The sequence below is a fragment of the Echinops telfairi genome, unplaced genomic scaffold (assembly GCF_000313985.2).
Source record: "Echinops telfairi isolate 266 unplaced genomic scaffold, ASM31398v2 ScPeMD7_7;HRSCAF=31, whole genome shotgun sequence".
Taxonomy (NCBI): domain Eukaryota; kingdom Metazoa; phylum Chordata; class Mammalia; order Afrosoricida; family Tenrecidae; genus Echinops; species Echinops telfairi.
The window spans coordinates 22,727,690-22,743,648 of NW_022103904.1; the positions used below are offsets into that span (position 1 = coordinate 22,727,690).

The 15,959-nt window shown below is 42.5% G+C and overlaps 1 pseudogene; it reads left to right on the forward strand.

Moving 5' to 3' along the window:
- The window catches only part of LOC115868137, a 28,116-nt pseudogene extending 12,401 nt beyond the window's left edge, over nt 1–15,715 (forward strand).
- Nucleotides 15,716–15,959: the final 244 nt, after the last annotated feature.

Sequence of the window (15,959 nt, forward strand, 5' to 3'; positions counted from 1 at the left end):
CACTCCCAAACCATGGTAATTAAAACAGTATGACATTTACTCAGGAAATTGTGTTGGGATGTCACTGAGTTTCTTTTCTTTTCTTTTCTTTTAATTGAGGGTCACTAGGCATCAGCATCAACTAGATGGCAGTGATAGAGGAAAGGGGAGTTACCCCATCTAAAAATATATTGTTGCATTTACTAGAATAGAATATTGGAATACAGTGTGTGAACTCCCAAATCAAAGTGCAAACAGAGAAAAAAATCAATGGGCAGATTCAAATTCAGGAGATGATGACACTTTCTATGAAGAAACATTGTAAATAGAAGTGGCATCACTTGGGTTGGTGCCACCCAGTGTGGCGACTCCCACTGTCCTCCCAATGTGTACAGACACGCTTGCCCCCCCTCCAGCAACCTCAAGTCAGACTGAGCAGGTCTGCCCCTTTCCGCCCCTCCCCAATGGCTCCCTGCATCTCTCCCCCTCTCCCATTGGCCAAAGGGGCCATCCTCGCTACCCCATTGGCAGGCATCATGCCTACACCCTGCCAGGGGGTGACAAGGGGAAAGGGTGATGAATTGCCAGACTGGGAAATGGGTGACTCCGCCCCTAGTCACACCACTGCCTCGGAAGTTTTTCTCCAGGCAGAGCCGGGCCTTCCCACGGCCACCACCATCTAAGGCCGAGCAGATCCTGGGATCGCGTTTGGCTTCATTCCTTCTGACAGTGTCAAAGCGCATGCTCCGTGCCTGCTCCTCGTGACGTCACTAGGATGTGGTCCCAAACTAGCCCCTGCCACCCACGATCCCACCTAGGAACACCATTGAGAGGAGACTTGTGTTTTTAATATATAACAAGGAATTCTTCAAAAGTCCATCAAAGTTAAATCAACCAAGAGGGAAAATTTTATAGACTCTTCTATAAAGTAGTCAAAATAGCTACCAAATATATAAGCAGATGGCCAAACCTACCCATAATGAGCAAATCAGACTAGTAAACCACCATATTCCTCCCATATTAGCAATATTTTAAAAGACAGATAATATTCTGTGTAGTTCAGTATGTGGGGAAGTGAATACTCTCTTACTCAGTATACGTGAGTGAGTGTATAGTTACAGTACTTATAGAGCATGGGACTTCAAATATCCTATAGCTACTAAGAAGAAGGAAGTGAGTTCATGTGAAGTAGCATGGCAAATCAATAAATATAAACAATGGTCCCAAGTATATCAATAAGCTTCCTCCCGAGTTTGTACACACATACACTCATACACACACAAATGTACACACACACACACACACACCAAACTGTAATAATAGTTACCTCTGAATATCTCAAGAGGTTTCCAGGGGATTAAATGGTCACTTTTTAAATGTGTATTGATTGCAATATGTGCCAAAAATATCTACTACTGTTGCAGCCTAACGTGGAACAGTAGTAATAACTATGATAGGAAGTGCCGGTCATTGAGAAGCAACTATTGGGGGAAACTCTGTCTCTTAAGTTACCTTAGTCTCCACCTCCCCTGAGACAGGGAGTGAGAAGGGGGTTGTTAGAAGTACCGGCTTCAGTGCTCTTTGGGGGAAGAGGCTCCGTGCCTTCTTCTGGAAACCCAGGCAGGCACAGTCCTTTACAACCAATCTGTCTGTTTCTACAGGCAACAGAAACGAAGGCGTCTCATTTTCAGGTCCCCCAGTAGCAAAAAATGAGTGCATGTGAAAACTCCTGCTTGAGAAACACAAGAGGAGATGTCCTTTCCAGCGACTTCAGCTTGGAATCCACCCCTCGTCTGTGAGTTTGTGGTACTGTAGCGGCTCGTGATGCTGGAAGCCATGTCACTGGTATTTCAAATACCAGCAGGGCCACCCAAAGTGAATGGTTTTCTAAGCCTAAGAGCAGACTACAAAGAAAGAACAGACTGTCTGCTTCAGAGGACTGAGCCTCTGAAACCCTTATAGATAGCATTGGCATGTGTCTGGTACTGACAAGCTGACGAATAGAAGCAGACCTTTTGAGAGATCGGGCCAAAAGATGAGCCCATCAGGTCCGAAGGCACTCCAACATGACTTAGGAAGCACTGCTTTCTCAGAGTAGATGGACCATCATGACATGGATAGGATGAAGCCTGCAGGGGTAAAGCCTTCATGACCTTCATTTGCTGATGAGGCAGGATCAAACACGAAAAGAAACAGCTGCATAGATCTATTAATCATTGGAACATGGGATGTAGAAATTTGAATCTAGGAAAATTGGAAGTTGTCAAAAATGAAATAGAACCCATAAAAATCGATATCCTAGGCATTCGTGAGCTGAAATCGACTGGTATTAAGAATTCTGAATAAGAAAATCACATGGCTTACTATGCTGAGAATTACAGATTCCAGAGGAATGGTGTTGCATTCATCATCAACAAGGACATTCCAAGGTGTATCTTGAAGTACAGTGTTGTCCTTGCTAGGATTACCTGCCTGTGTACAAGGAAACCCCATCAGTACAGGAAATCCCAACTATTACTCAAATGTATGCACCAACCATGATGTAGAAATGGAAGAATTCGACCAATGTCTTCAGTCTGCAATTGATCAAACATTCAATCAAGATAAATTAATCATGTTGGTGACTGGAATGCAAAAGTTGGAAACAGAGAAACAGTAGTTGGAAAATATGGTCTTGGTGATATAAAGGAAGCAGGAGATTGAATGATAGAATTTTATAAGATCAATGATTTCTTTATAGCAAGTACCTCTTTTCAACAACACCAATGGCCACTCTACACGTGCATTTCTCCAGATGAAATCCACAGAAATCAAACTGACCGCATGTGTGGGGAGAGATGATGGAGGAGCTGAATATCATCAGTTAATACCAAGCAGGGGTTGACCATGGAGCGCACCACCAATTGCTCATGTGTAAGTTCAGGTTGCAGCTGCAGCTGAAGAAAATTAAAACAAGCCCACAAGAGCCGAGATACAACCTTGAGTCTAGCCCACCGGAATTACAAGAACATCTCAAGAACAAGCTTGAGGCGATGAACATTAATGACGGAAGACCTGGTGAGCTGTGGGATGATGTCAAGAACATCATCCATGAAGAAGGAAAAGATCGCAAAAATGACAGTAGAAAGAAAAGCTCAAGTGGATGTCAGAAGAGACACTGAAATGTGCTCTTAATCATAGAGTAGCTAAGGGAAATGGAAGAAATGATGAAGTCAAAGAGCTGAACAGAAATGTTTAAAGGGCTGCTCAAAAAAGACAATGTAAAATATTGTAGTGAAATGTGAAGAGACCTAGAGTGAGAAAACTGAAAGGGAAGAAGACACTCAGTTGATCGTAAACTAAAAGGACTAAAGAGAAAAAATCTGTGCTGCGATATTGAAACATTCTTTGGGCAAATATTGAAGGATGCAGGAAGCATCAAGGGAAGATGGAAAGACTATACAGAGTCACTTTACCCAGAAGAACTTGTTTACAGTCAACCATTTCAAAAGGTAATATACGAGCAAGAGCCAGTGGTCTTGAAAGAAATTTGAGCTGCACTGAAATTTGGCTAGCACTAGCTAGCCAAAAACAATGATCCAGGTATTGATGGAATAGCAATGAAAATGTTTCAACAAGCTGATGAAACACTGGAAGCACTCACTAATCTATTCCAGGAAATTTGGAAGCTAGTTACTTGGCCGACTGACTGGAAGAGATCCATATTTGTAACCACTCCAAAGAAAGGTGACCCAACACAATGCTCAAACTATAGAATAAGATCAATTGATATCCCATGCAAGAAAAACTTAGCTGAGGATCATCCAACAACAGTTGCTGCAGTACATTGACAGGGAACTGCCAGAGGGTCAGACTGAATTCAGAAGAGTATGATGTCAGATGGATCTGGGCTCAAAACAGAAAATATTAAAAAGATGTTTACTTGTATTCTATTGATTATGCCAAGGCACTAGACTGTGTAGATCATCACAAAGTGTGACAGCCCTTGAGAGGAATCGAAATTCCAGAACACTTAACTGTGCTCACATCCCACTTGTACATGGGTCAAGAGGCAGATGTTTGGACAGAACAAGGGAATGGTTAAAAATCAGGAAAGCTGCATCAAGACGGTCTCCTGTTGCCATACTATTCAATATGCATGCTGAGCAAACAATCAGAGAAGCTGGCTCATATATAGAAGAATGTAGCTTCAAGACTGGAGGAAGATGTATGAACAACCTGTGACACCCAGATGAGACAATGTTGCTTGTTGAAAGGGAGGAGGACTGGAGGCACTTGCTAATGAAGATCAAACATGGCAGCTTTCATTCTGGATTACAACTCAATGTGAAAAAGCAAAACCGAACAAATCCTCACAAGTGGACCAGTGGTAACATGATAAATGGAAAAATGACCGAATCTGTCTTGGATTTCGAGCAACCAAGAGAGCAAATGATATACTGCACTAGATACACATGATGCACAAGGCTTTTTTAAAGGATTGAAGAGTGGTGATGTGGCTTTGTGAACGAAGCTGTGCCTGACCCAAGCGATGGCATTGTCAGTCCCCTCGTGTTCATGGGAAAGTTAGACATGGAATAAAGAAGACTGCAGAGGAATTATGGTGCTGGAGAAGAACATGGAAAGTACCAGGAATTGCCAAAAGAACAAATGAATCTATCGTGGAAGAAGTATAGCCTCTAAGTCCATGGGAAACTTCGTTTCACATATTTTGGACATGTTTTCAGGATAAATCAATCCCGGAAGTAGGACATCGTAAAATAGAGAGACAAGGAAAGAGAGGAAGTTTCTCGTCAAGATGAGTCGCCGAAATGGTCACAGATGAGCTTAAGCATAAGAACAAGTGGAAGGACGTCTCAGGACTGGGCAGCGTTTCCTTCGGTTGTACATAAGGTCCTCATGCGTCTGAAGTGACCCGATGCACCTATCAAGAACAGCAGCCATCTTGGAATAGATTTGGGGCTCTTGTCTGGAGAGGTTTGTTAACCTTCCTGTACATACTAGAGAGCATAGGTTCCCTTAATCAATTGACCTACCACCCCTTTTTTAGGAAAAAAAAATTGCTCAGAAGCCCCTAGCAATGAAAATCTATTTTAGTGTATCCAACAATCCAGGAAAAACGTTAAGCATCTGCCTTGCGGCGTCCCCGTCCCCAGCTGACTGCGTTCTCCAGAGTGCACTGTTGTTGTGTTATAGGTGTGCCGGAGCAAAACGCGTGAGCACCCAGAGAGATCATTTGCCACCTGAAATAGTCTTGTTTAAAGATGTGTTTTCCATGTGTTTATGAGTGTGAGCACCACAGGGGAACATCGAGAAGGCTGTGGAAGAACAGGCACGAATGAACTCTTCTCTGTTGCTCTGAGCAATTCAGTTCTGACTTCAAAAGTACACAGCTCACTCCGCCAAACAGAAGCTCCTTAGGAGCGAGGCCCGCTTTTCCTAGTCGGCAATAAAGGACAACTCCCTGGCGGGAGTGGCTCATCACAGTAGTTCTTCCAACTATGCTTTGCACTCTTCCTTGAATGGAATCTGGTAAACAGATGTTTGTTGTTGCTTTCCCTCACCTTCGCATGCTCCATGCTCCCATTAGTTTTCCATTGTTGCCGAGCAAATGACCATCAATGGTGGTTTAAGCCAGCAGACAATTTATTATTTACCGTTTCCCTTGGTTGGAAATCTGGACACAACTAAACTGAATTTAGTTTTCAGGGTAAGCCTGTTGACTGGGGCTGTGGTCTCATCAGTTCAACTGGGGACAGACCTGTTTCTAAGTTCCCTCAGGGTATTGGCAGAATTCAGTTGTAGATAGGGTTTCTCATTCGTTGTGGGCCGTAGCCACACATGTCATGAGGCTATGTCTCAGGTCCAAGCGGACTTTGGAGCAATAGAGAGATAGTCCATTGTTTATGTGCTATCAGACACATAAAAAGAAGGTGATGATAGATGATAGATAGATAGATAGACGACAGAGAGACAGGCAGACAGATAGACAGACAGACAGACAGACAGACAGACAGACAGACAGACAGATAGATAGATAGATAGATAGATAGATAGATAGATAGATATTGACAGATCAAAATCAAGCTATGGGCATGGCCATTAACCACACGGAGAAGTTCCCGGGTGATGCAAACAGCTACATGCTCAATTACTAACTGAAAGGTCCGTGATTTGATTCTATTCAGTCTTGCTTCAGAATTTAAAAAATAAATAAATAAACTCACTGCCATCGAGTTGACGCCAACTAATGGCGACCCAAGAAGCCATGGTAGAAGTACCCCTGTGGATTTCTGAGCCTGTAATTCTTTACAGGAGCCTCAGCTCCCTCCCTTAGGGCAGCTGTTGTTTTCAAATTGCTGACCCTGAACACTACACCAGGGCTCCCTTCAGAAGAAAAGTCTAGTGAACTACTTCCCAAAGTCACAACCATAGAAACTTCTAGGGAACATAGGTCTACTCTAAAAGCACATGTGGTTGCCAGAAGTTGTTATTGCCTCGATAATAAAGTATACATACATCTGTGTGTGTGTTTGTGGGTGAGAATCCACTGCTCCTCTGTTGGATTGTCATACTGTATTGGCTTGCATGTGTGATGGTGCTGGAAGCTATGTCACCAGTTTTTAAATGCCAGCAGGATCACTTGTGGTCAAGGGTTTTCAGTAGAGCTTCTAAACTAACACAGATTAGGAAGAATGATATGGCAATATGCTTCTTTTAAAATGGGCACTGAAAACCTTATGAATAGCAGTGCAACATGATCCCATAAAGTGCAGGAAGACGAGCATCTCAGGTTGGCAGACACTCAAAATATGACGGAGGAAGCACTGCATCCTCAAAGCAGGGTGGACCACAGTGACATGGATTGAGTAAGGCTTTTGGGGACCTTAATTTGCTATTGGAGAACAACTCAAAATAACAGAAAACAATAATAATAAGAATATGAAGTGTACAGAGTGTGAATCTAGGAATATTGGAAGTCATCAAAAATGAAATTGAATTCATAAAGAGCTATGCTGGAAATGACAAATTAAAGAGGAATGGCTTTACATCCTGTGTCAAAATGTACTGAAATACACCACTGTCAGTAATGGGATGATAGCCAGGGAAGATAATTAACGTGACTATTACTCAAGTTGACAAAAGAGTCACCAGTGCCAAAGAAGAAGAATCAAAGACTTTTAGCAACGTCTGCATTCTGAAAGTTATCAAACATGCCAGCAAGACGCAGTGATAACTACTGGTGATTGGAATGCAAACGTGGAAATAAAGAAGAGGGTCCCCATACCCACTGCCATGAGTTGACTTTGACTTGGCAAACAGCGCTTCTGGGCGCTCTGCAAATTGTTTCGGAAGCAGATAGTCTCATTGTTCTCTCTCCAAGCAGCTGGTGGGTTTGAACTGGAGATATGCAGTTAGCAGTCTAAGGCCTACCCAACAGCACCACCAGGGGTCCATAAAGAAAAAGGATCAGACATTTGAAACTCTGGTCTGGATGATAGAAATGATGCCAGAGATCACATGATAACTTTCAAAACCACCTACTTACATACACCTTTTCAAAAACACCAACGGTCACTATGCCTATGGATATCGCCAGATGGAATGAATGCATAGGAATCAAATTGACTATAACCCCAGAAAGAGATGATAGGGAAGCTCAGTATCATCCAGCAGAAGAGGGTCAGGGGCCAATGCATAGATTGTTAACTGTAAATTAAAGCTGAGGGAAATTAAAACAGGCTGATAAGCCAACATACAACCTTGTGCAAAACCCATCTAAATGTAGAGACCATGTGGAGACTAGGCTTGATGCATTGGACAAGAACACCTGAAGACCACGAAATCCGTGTGATGCCATCAGGACATCACACACGAGGCAAACAAGAGATCATTACAAAGATTGGAAAGCAAGAAAAGACTGAAGAAGGATATCTCATGCTCGGTAGAGTGAATAAAAAGAGAGGGAGAGCCTCCACTAGCTGGATTGATACAGTGGCTGCAGCAACAGCCTCCAACATAGAGTGATTGCGAGACTAGCACAAGACCAGGTAGCGTCATACTCTGTCATGGAAAGGGTTGCTATGAGTTGGCACCAACTCAACAGCACAAAGCAACAACATATGTGGCTATATGTGGGAGGCAGGGTTCTCTAGAGAAACAAAACCAGAATGCTAATACTTTAACATATATTTATACAGATAGAGATATATAACATAAGAAATAAACAATTAAATTATAAAGCAGTACAAATGGCTCAGTGCAACTCACTCCCGTGAGACAGTTGTGAGACACTGGCAGTCCTTCAAGTCTTGAGGGCCACCAGGTAGTCCTCTGTAGAGCCATTCAGGCTATCCAGGCACAGGCAGCAAACAGAAAGGCAGGTAACCAACAGTCAGCCAGATGACAGGGTCCGACAGTCCCGAACTCAAGAGATGTAAATTCCAATGGTGTGGTGAAGCAGGTCTTGAAGGAACCTCAAATTACAGCGACACAGTCCATGGGTTAGGTGTCCCACTGGTAGTGTAGCTTGAAACTTGAGGCAAAGAACAAGCAAGGCAGCCGCACACTGGTCCGATGATCAAAGAGCAAGAGACAAGAGAGGCAAGGCTCACCAAGCGATTTAACTCTCCACCCTTCAATTAATCCCATATGTGTATATCGGCCAGGTTGGCACAATAAACTAACTACCTCACTATATAATGTACATATATTTGTAAATTTTCTCATGTTGCCATTCTCTGATGCTCATGTTCACTTAGAGATGTTTATAAATAGTACTTATCACCCCAAAGACAAATATAGATTGAGTTTATACAGATACCTCTAACAAAAGGCAGTAATAATGAAAACTAATTAAAACAGAAAAAAGAAAAGGCATTCGACCTACATCAGTATCAACTTACGACACAAGAGAACTGTACCCTGTCCCAGGTCAGTGAGTACCTGTGTATATATAAGGGTGAGTAAAAAAAATTGGTACCGAGGGCACCAGGGCATACATACATGGGTTTATTGCAAACAAAACATGTGTAAGCATGTCTCTGTGAAAAGCTCCAGACAAGTTCTCGGTATAGACCATTAGGAGACTATGGCAGGAATCAACAGCTTTTTTTTTTTTTAAGTCATTTTATTGGGGGCTCACACAACTCATCACAATCCATACATACATCAGTTGTATAAAGCACATTTGTACATTTGTCACCCTCCTTATTCTTTTTTTAAAAATTATTTTACAATTATCGTACAATTCTTATCACAGTCCATACATCCATCCATTGAGTCAAGCACATATGTACACCTGTTGCCCTCATCAATCTCAAAACATTTGCCCTCCACTTTAGCCCTCAATATCATTTGCTCATTTCCCCCCTCCCTCTTCCCTCCTCCCTTCCTCCTGAACCCTTCATAATTCATAAATTATTATAGTTTTGTCATAAGTTACACTGTCCGAAATCTCCCACCACCCAATCCACACGAGCAAACCCCCAAGGAAGAAGCCAAACCTAGATTCTTGTAATTGGCTCCCCCCTTCCACTCCGCATTCCCTTCACCCTCCAGGCCTCGCCCCTCTCTCCACTGGTCCTGAAGGAGTCATCTATCCTGGATTCCCTGTGTTTCAATCAATAGCTTTACATCCTGATATTTTTGTTTCATAAGCATTTCTATGATTTTGTAGTAATATATTTTTTAAATTTGCTCTTGGATATATTGTTAGAGCCCATTGGTCTCATCGCACTCAAGGGGAAGGGATTACAGGGGGCTTGAGCCCGGGACCGCCCTATGGTCTGTCCACTGGAGTGGTGCTTCAGGGGCTCTCATAGATCAGGCCCCTGATGGATTGCTCAGCTCCTTCATGTTCCTCTGCAGGGATGAGGAGAGCCAGCAGTAAATCAGTCTCTCCCTAAATTCATGACAACTGCTTCCGTCGTTCTCCGGAAGATTAATGTGTTCACTTAAAAATGAGAATGGATTTTCAGGTTTTACATAATTGAAGTACTTTAGTAGAGACAAGCATTTGAGTATTATTTCTTAACCTTTGCTTCTGAGAAATGGATGTTAATATTTATCTAAAAGTCAACTCAGACTCGGCTTCTCCCCATTTCCATTGAAGGGTGAAACACATTCATTTCAGTGCATTTGTAAGTGAAAGACTGGAAACGCTGCCGATGTGGTAAGCCATCCATTAGGCCTTAATTTGACTTAAAATCACGGGCTGCAAAGCTCCCTGCTTCAATTTAAAAAAGCGATGGCTACAGAAACCAATCCTGATGGTGATCCCCAGAGGAGTGCATGACTGTGCGCCCTGTTTTGGCATCTCCTCAAGAGAAAGAAGGGGAAAAAAAAGTTTTTAAAATGAGGAGGCAGGATGACTAATGTTTCCACGGGTAAAAAGATCATTTCTTTCCATAGAAATAAAAAGCCACTTGGCTCTCAGTAAAGATCAGGAGATTGAAACTGAAGAAAACAAAATGAATAAACATGGACAGGGGATCAGGGGTCAAGAGAGGAAAACATCTCCCCAAATTGCAAGGACAGGAACCCTGGAATGTAAGAAACATGGCACCTTAAGGAACAAATCTTATTTATCCAAAGGCTAGAAAGCTCAGTAGGGGGGACTGCTACTGGGGAAGCTATGATCATCACAGAGCAGGGACCCTGCCTGATATGAATGGTGGTATTGCTCCTTCGCTTGTGGTGTCATTGAAAACCCAACCAACACCCAAACCAATCGCCGAAGAGTAGATTCTGACTCACGGAGACCCCGTGTATACAGAGTAGAATCGTGCTCCATAGGTTTTCAATGTCTGTGACCTCCCAGAAGCCAATTGCCACTCCTTTCTTCGTCAGCACCTCTGGATGGGTTCCAACCACCAACAATTTGGTGATTAGCTGAGCACGCAACCATCTGTGCTCGTTGTAGCATCGTTGATGGTGTTAGGTGGCAGAGTCAAACATCTTGGCCGTCATCTTTATAGAAGCAGAGGACCCGGACTTTCTCCCTCCACATGGTTGGTTGAGTTTGAACATTGGCCTTTCAGTCGGCAACTGAGTGCTTTATCAATGTGCCACCGGGGCTCTTTTTATTGTATGCAGCACCCTCACCACTTGAAAGTCATGGGGCATAGCTCTCTCTATGGGTCATCATCAGTTCATCCCCCAAGGCCACACATGGCATTGATCTTACCTGCACTGGCAGTGTAGGCTCAGCACTGTAATCCCCTGATTCTTGGAGGTTCTGACTGGAACATTGTCTACCTCATATTCTTTGAATCATCGCTTAATTGGTGCTTCCTCTGGACCTTGAAATTCCCCCTAGATTGTTGTGGTGGCACCCTTTTCTACTTTTCCAACTTTTATTTGCGTACTTTTCTCCGGTACATGCCTTTGGTCATTTCAGTGGGAAGATGAGAAAACGGGATCAAAGCATAGATTCAAATTACCATGTTGCACAGCACATAGCAGGTTATTTTCACATCCGCACTGCAATTTTCACTGCTGTGTTATTTGTGAATGAGAAAAGCCAAAGTCTAATATTAACTGCCCTTTCCCCAGGAGCCACTTTGTTGCTGTTGTTAGCTGTTCCCGAGTCACCCCTGACTCATGCTGAAACACAAACTACAGAACAAAACACTGCCTGGTACTGGGCCATTCCTGTGACCCCTTGTGGGTTAGCCAATGTGAGGCATGAAATTCTCACTAGCTGACATTTGGAAAGCCTTTCTTCCTAGCCTGTCTTAGTCTGCACGCTTCCCTGAAACTGCTCAGCATCATAACAACACCCAAACCTCCACTGACAGAAAATGAGGTGCTTTGGCTGGGTATGAAAGTTGGGATCTCCCACCTAAGAGGTGAAAATTCTATCATGGAACCATCAAGACTTTAGAGAAGTCATGTAGAAACTGCTTATTGAGTGATAGCACTTCCCTAGCTCATTATTAATATGCTCCCCCCTGGATTCTTCAGATAAGTAATGCTGCTGTTTGAGGCATATGGATGAACCTTGGAAGTGAGAGAACTTTTGTCCCCATGCAATCCCACCACTGTGTCTAAGGGTACGTTTCCCATAGCTGAAAGTCTGTTTACCCTCATGTTTACACCTATGTCATGGATTGAATTATGCCACCACCCCCAAAAATGTGTCACCTTGGCTAGCCATGTCTCTATGGTTTTGGTTATGCATGATGTGGCCAAGTATTGATGTCACGATAATATTTAGTAGTGATAGAATGATGCGATCTTTTGTAATTATCCTCCATTTGTGCTGTCTTGTAAGTCCTATAAATCCTGATTCTCTGTGTTTTAATGAGGGGGGATTAGAGTTTTTAAGTGAGGATTAGGTTATTTTCATTATGTTAATCAGGCATTGTAAGGTAAGGATGCAGCATCCTTACTCAAGTACCAGTCCTGAGCTGGAGTAATGGGGATTCTCTAGGCTTTGATCGCTACCATCCTTTATCTTACAAAAGTGAAGTCAAGGGAGAGGGATGGCTCTACTGCCAATAATTTTATAAGAGCCAGGAGTTCAGTGTGTCCTTTGCACCCAAGGTGCCTGAGCTGAGAACCTGCTAGACTCAGGAGAAGATTTCAGCCAAGCACATGGAGAACTCCAAGAAACGCTGGTCTCACAGATATTGAAAGGAGACAAGGATCTTCTCTCAGAGCCACAGAGAGGGGAAATCCTCCTCTAGAGCTACAGCACTGAATTAGAACTCCTAGTCTCCTAAACGGCGAGGGAATACATGTATTTGTTAAAGCCACCCACTTGTGTTATTTCTGCTATAGAAACATTAGATAACCAAGACAATCAGGTATACAGAGTTTCTTTCCTGGTGCAATTACCTGCCAAGTTGAGGGAGTACTCTACTGGCCTGGGGAAGCAAGATTCTCTGCTACATTGGGCAGAAGATCTGGTTCAGGAAAATGAAGCTTTATGGGAGTGCACTGTCAGGTCGTGGATAAGTCACTTCATAAGTGTGCCTTGGGTTGTTCCCAGGTTGGCAGTGATGGCTCTCAGGTTACAGCGTGTAGAGTGCTACGCAGTGGGTCAAGAGAGTCAGTCTTAATCCAGTGCCCCGCTCTCAAACCCACTGACTGTCACTTTACTTAAAATTGCTTTCAATGATCCAGAGGGCCATTTCAGGCTGATTCATATGCAAGGGAATGACAGAGTTGAACTTTTTCTACAAACGATAATAGTGGTTTTAAAAAGCTAAAGAGGGACAGGGGAAAACATCAAAATGCCGTAATAAGGAGTGACTTGAATGTAGCAATCTCAGTTTATGAGAACAAACAGGCAAAAACAAACAAAGAAAGAAAAACAGGCAGGAAAATTTTAAGCAATATTCTACTAAACGAAGTCAACAAGAGTAGAATTAATAGACAGATGAAGCTCCACATTTTTAAGGCAAATAAAGGACACAAATTGAAAATTTGTACTCAATTTTTAGGTTTTCTTTTTCCCCTCTGGAGTCCTTAGGCCGCAAACTTAAACAGTGGACTCAGTGGCTTACAAAAAAAAAGGTGGGGTGGGGTGGAGTAAAACTATAATGGACTTGGAGTCTTTAGTGACAAACAAGTTCTTCTCAAACAACAATGACACACATAGGCACACCAAATTTTTATTTGTTTTCCTGATTCACAGTAAAGCATTAAATACAAGACGAGCCTCAGCTAGCAGTATATTTTTAAATGTTTTAGGATAATCTAATTAACTCTTGTGAGTCTTTCATTTCTATGCACATTTAAGTTAGAAATTGAGGTTAAATACATTTTAATAATATCTTGCAATGGTTTTATTAAATCTTGCAATGGTCTCAAATTTTCAATAATATCTTGCAATGGTCTCAAATTATTCATTGTTGTACATATATTTTCTAGTGTTTGACCTTCTACTTGTGAATACATCCTTAAGTTAAATATTTTAAAAATACATGTTTAAATTCAATAATTGTGTTGAATATATACAGATTTTGTGAACTTGCTTAGCTTAAGGGTTTTTGTTGTTATGTTGTTGTTATCTTTGTTAAGGATTGGTATCAGAGTGAGGTTTACAGTAGAACCAGGCAGGTGTCCATCTATTTTACCAGCAGTTCAAAACCACCAGCTGCTCCACAGAAGAAAGAGGAGCTTTCTGCTCCCGGGAAGAATTCCAGTCTAGGAAACCCACAGGGGCAGTTCCACACTGTCTCACAGGGTCGCTGTGCGTCTGACCCAGCTGGACGGCAGAGGGCTTGTCTGCTTCCTTCCTGGTGAACGGGGTTCCTTCTCTTTTATATAGCATAGCTTCAAAGGGCACGCTTCCTCCTGTCCTCGATTTGTTTATTTCTACTTTCGTCTTCGCTAACCCTTCTATCTTCTTTCTGTGGCTGTTTTATGGTTGTTTTGTGTTTGCAGAGCTTATGTTCTTTGAACTGTGGTTCATAATGAAAGCATTTAAGGCTATTTTTTCTGATTATAGATTCAGCACCATTCCATTGGTTTTTCTGTACAATATTCTCCTTTTCATAATTGTCTATTAATGCATATTTGATTTCCCTCCTTAGCTAACCATAACGTCTTGATTTTAGAAGGTCCGTACTTTTTATATTCTGACATTTTCAAAGTTGTTTTGTGATTTAAGAAAAGAAGCCTACCAGAGCAAACATGGGCCAATAAAGGGCCATCTGCTTGATCTAACCGGTGGGTGCCCAGGGTCTGTGACAGCGTCCTTCAAACATATTTGAGTGTTGAAGTGTCATATTGAAATGATTTCAAATAGTATATGTTTATTTTTTAAAAGAAAGAGAGAATAAAGACTATGCCTTCTACCCCTGCTCTGCGCCCCACGGGATCTGGGACCTGGGTGGGCCAGTAGTCTAGGAAGGAGGTGACCTTTCCAGGTCTCTTTTTCTGACCCAAGAACTGTGAGTTGGCAGCGGCAAGGGTGGAGACCACGGTGGGGCAGCCGTCTCATGTCAGGTCTTCCCTGGGCAGCTGGCAGAGAAGCCCTGGCAAGGGTTCTCCAGCTTCACCAAGACCAGAAGTGCCAGCTGATGCTGGTGAAGAGGCTGGTGACAAGGTCATGCTCAGTGTGCCCTTGGTTCTTGATACATCTTTTTGAAGGTCTTTCTGAGGAGTTTTCCTGGCAGTTCTAACAGATCAAGGACTTCAGTGGGCATATATTATTCATTCATTTCTCGTTCAGAAACTTGATCAGAAGCATCTTACACATATTCTCATTTAATTCACTGAGATTTTTCTGTGCCAAAATAATACCTGGAACCAGGCCCATATGAACAGGGTGGTCACCCACGAACTCATTCATGCCTTTGACCAGGGTCATGCACACATAGACTGGTTCACCAATGGCAGGCTTCTGGCCTGCTCCGAGATTCGAGCTGCTAACCTCAGTGGAGACTGCTCATTTGTGAATGAGATATTCAAAATACATTTTGGATTAAAACAACACCTTCAGACTTGTGTGCTAGACCAGCCCATCCTTTCTATCCTGGCTGTTAGGAATGTCAGCAAAGAAGTAGCTCAGATGGCTGTTGATGAAGTTTTTGAATTTTGCTTCAATGACCTTGAGCCTTTTGGAAGGATCCCACATAACAAAACTGATGCAAGATACCCTGACTTTCAAAATCATCACCATTATTATTCAACATATGAAGACAATGGCATTGTTGGTTACAGAACTTCAGAAAGCATGAAGAAATTATGGCTTTCAAATGGACAAGCATGTACTGTATAAATCATCAATAAAAGATAGTAACACAAAGAAAATCCTGATTCTGGCACATGATCAGAAAGAAATAACTGTGGTCAAAAATGCAACTACCTTAAACTGTAAGGCACAAATTATTATCTTGAAAGCTAGCTATGTGGCAAATCATGGAGCTCTGGTGACATAGAAAGTTCTAAACCAACTAGCCACTCTTGGAGAGAAAGATGATGTTTTCTACTCCCATGAAGAGTTAACAAGCTTTGAAACCCAC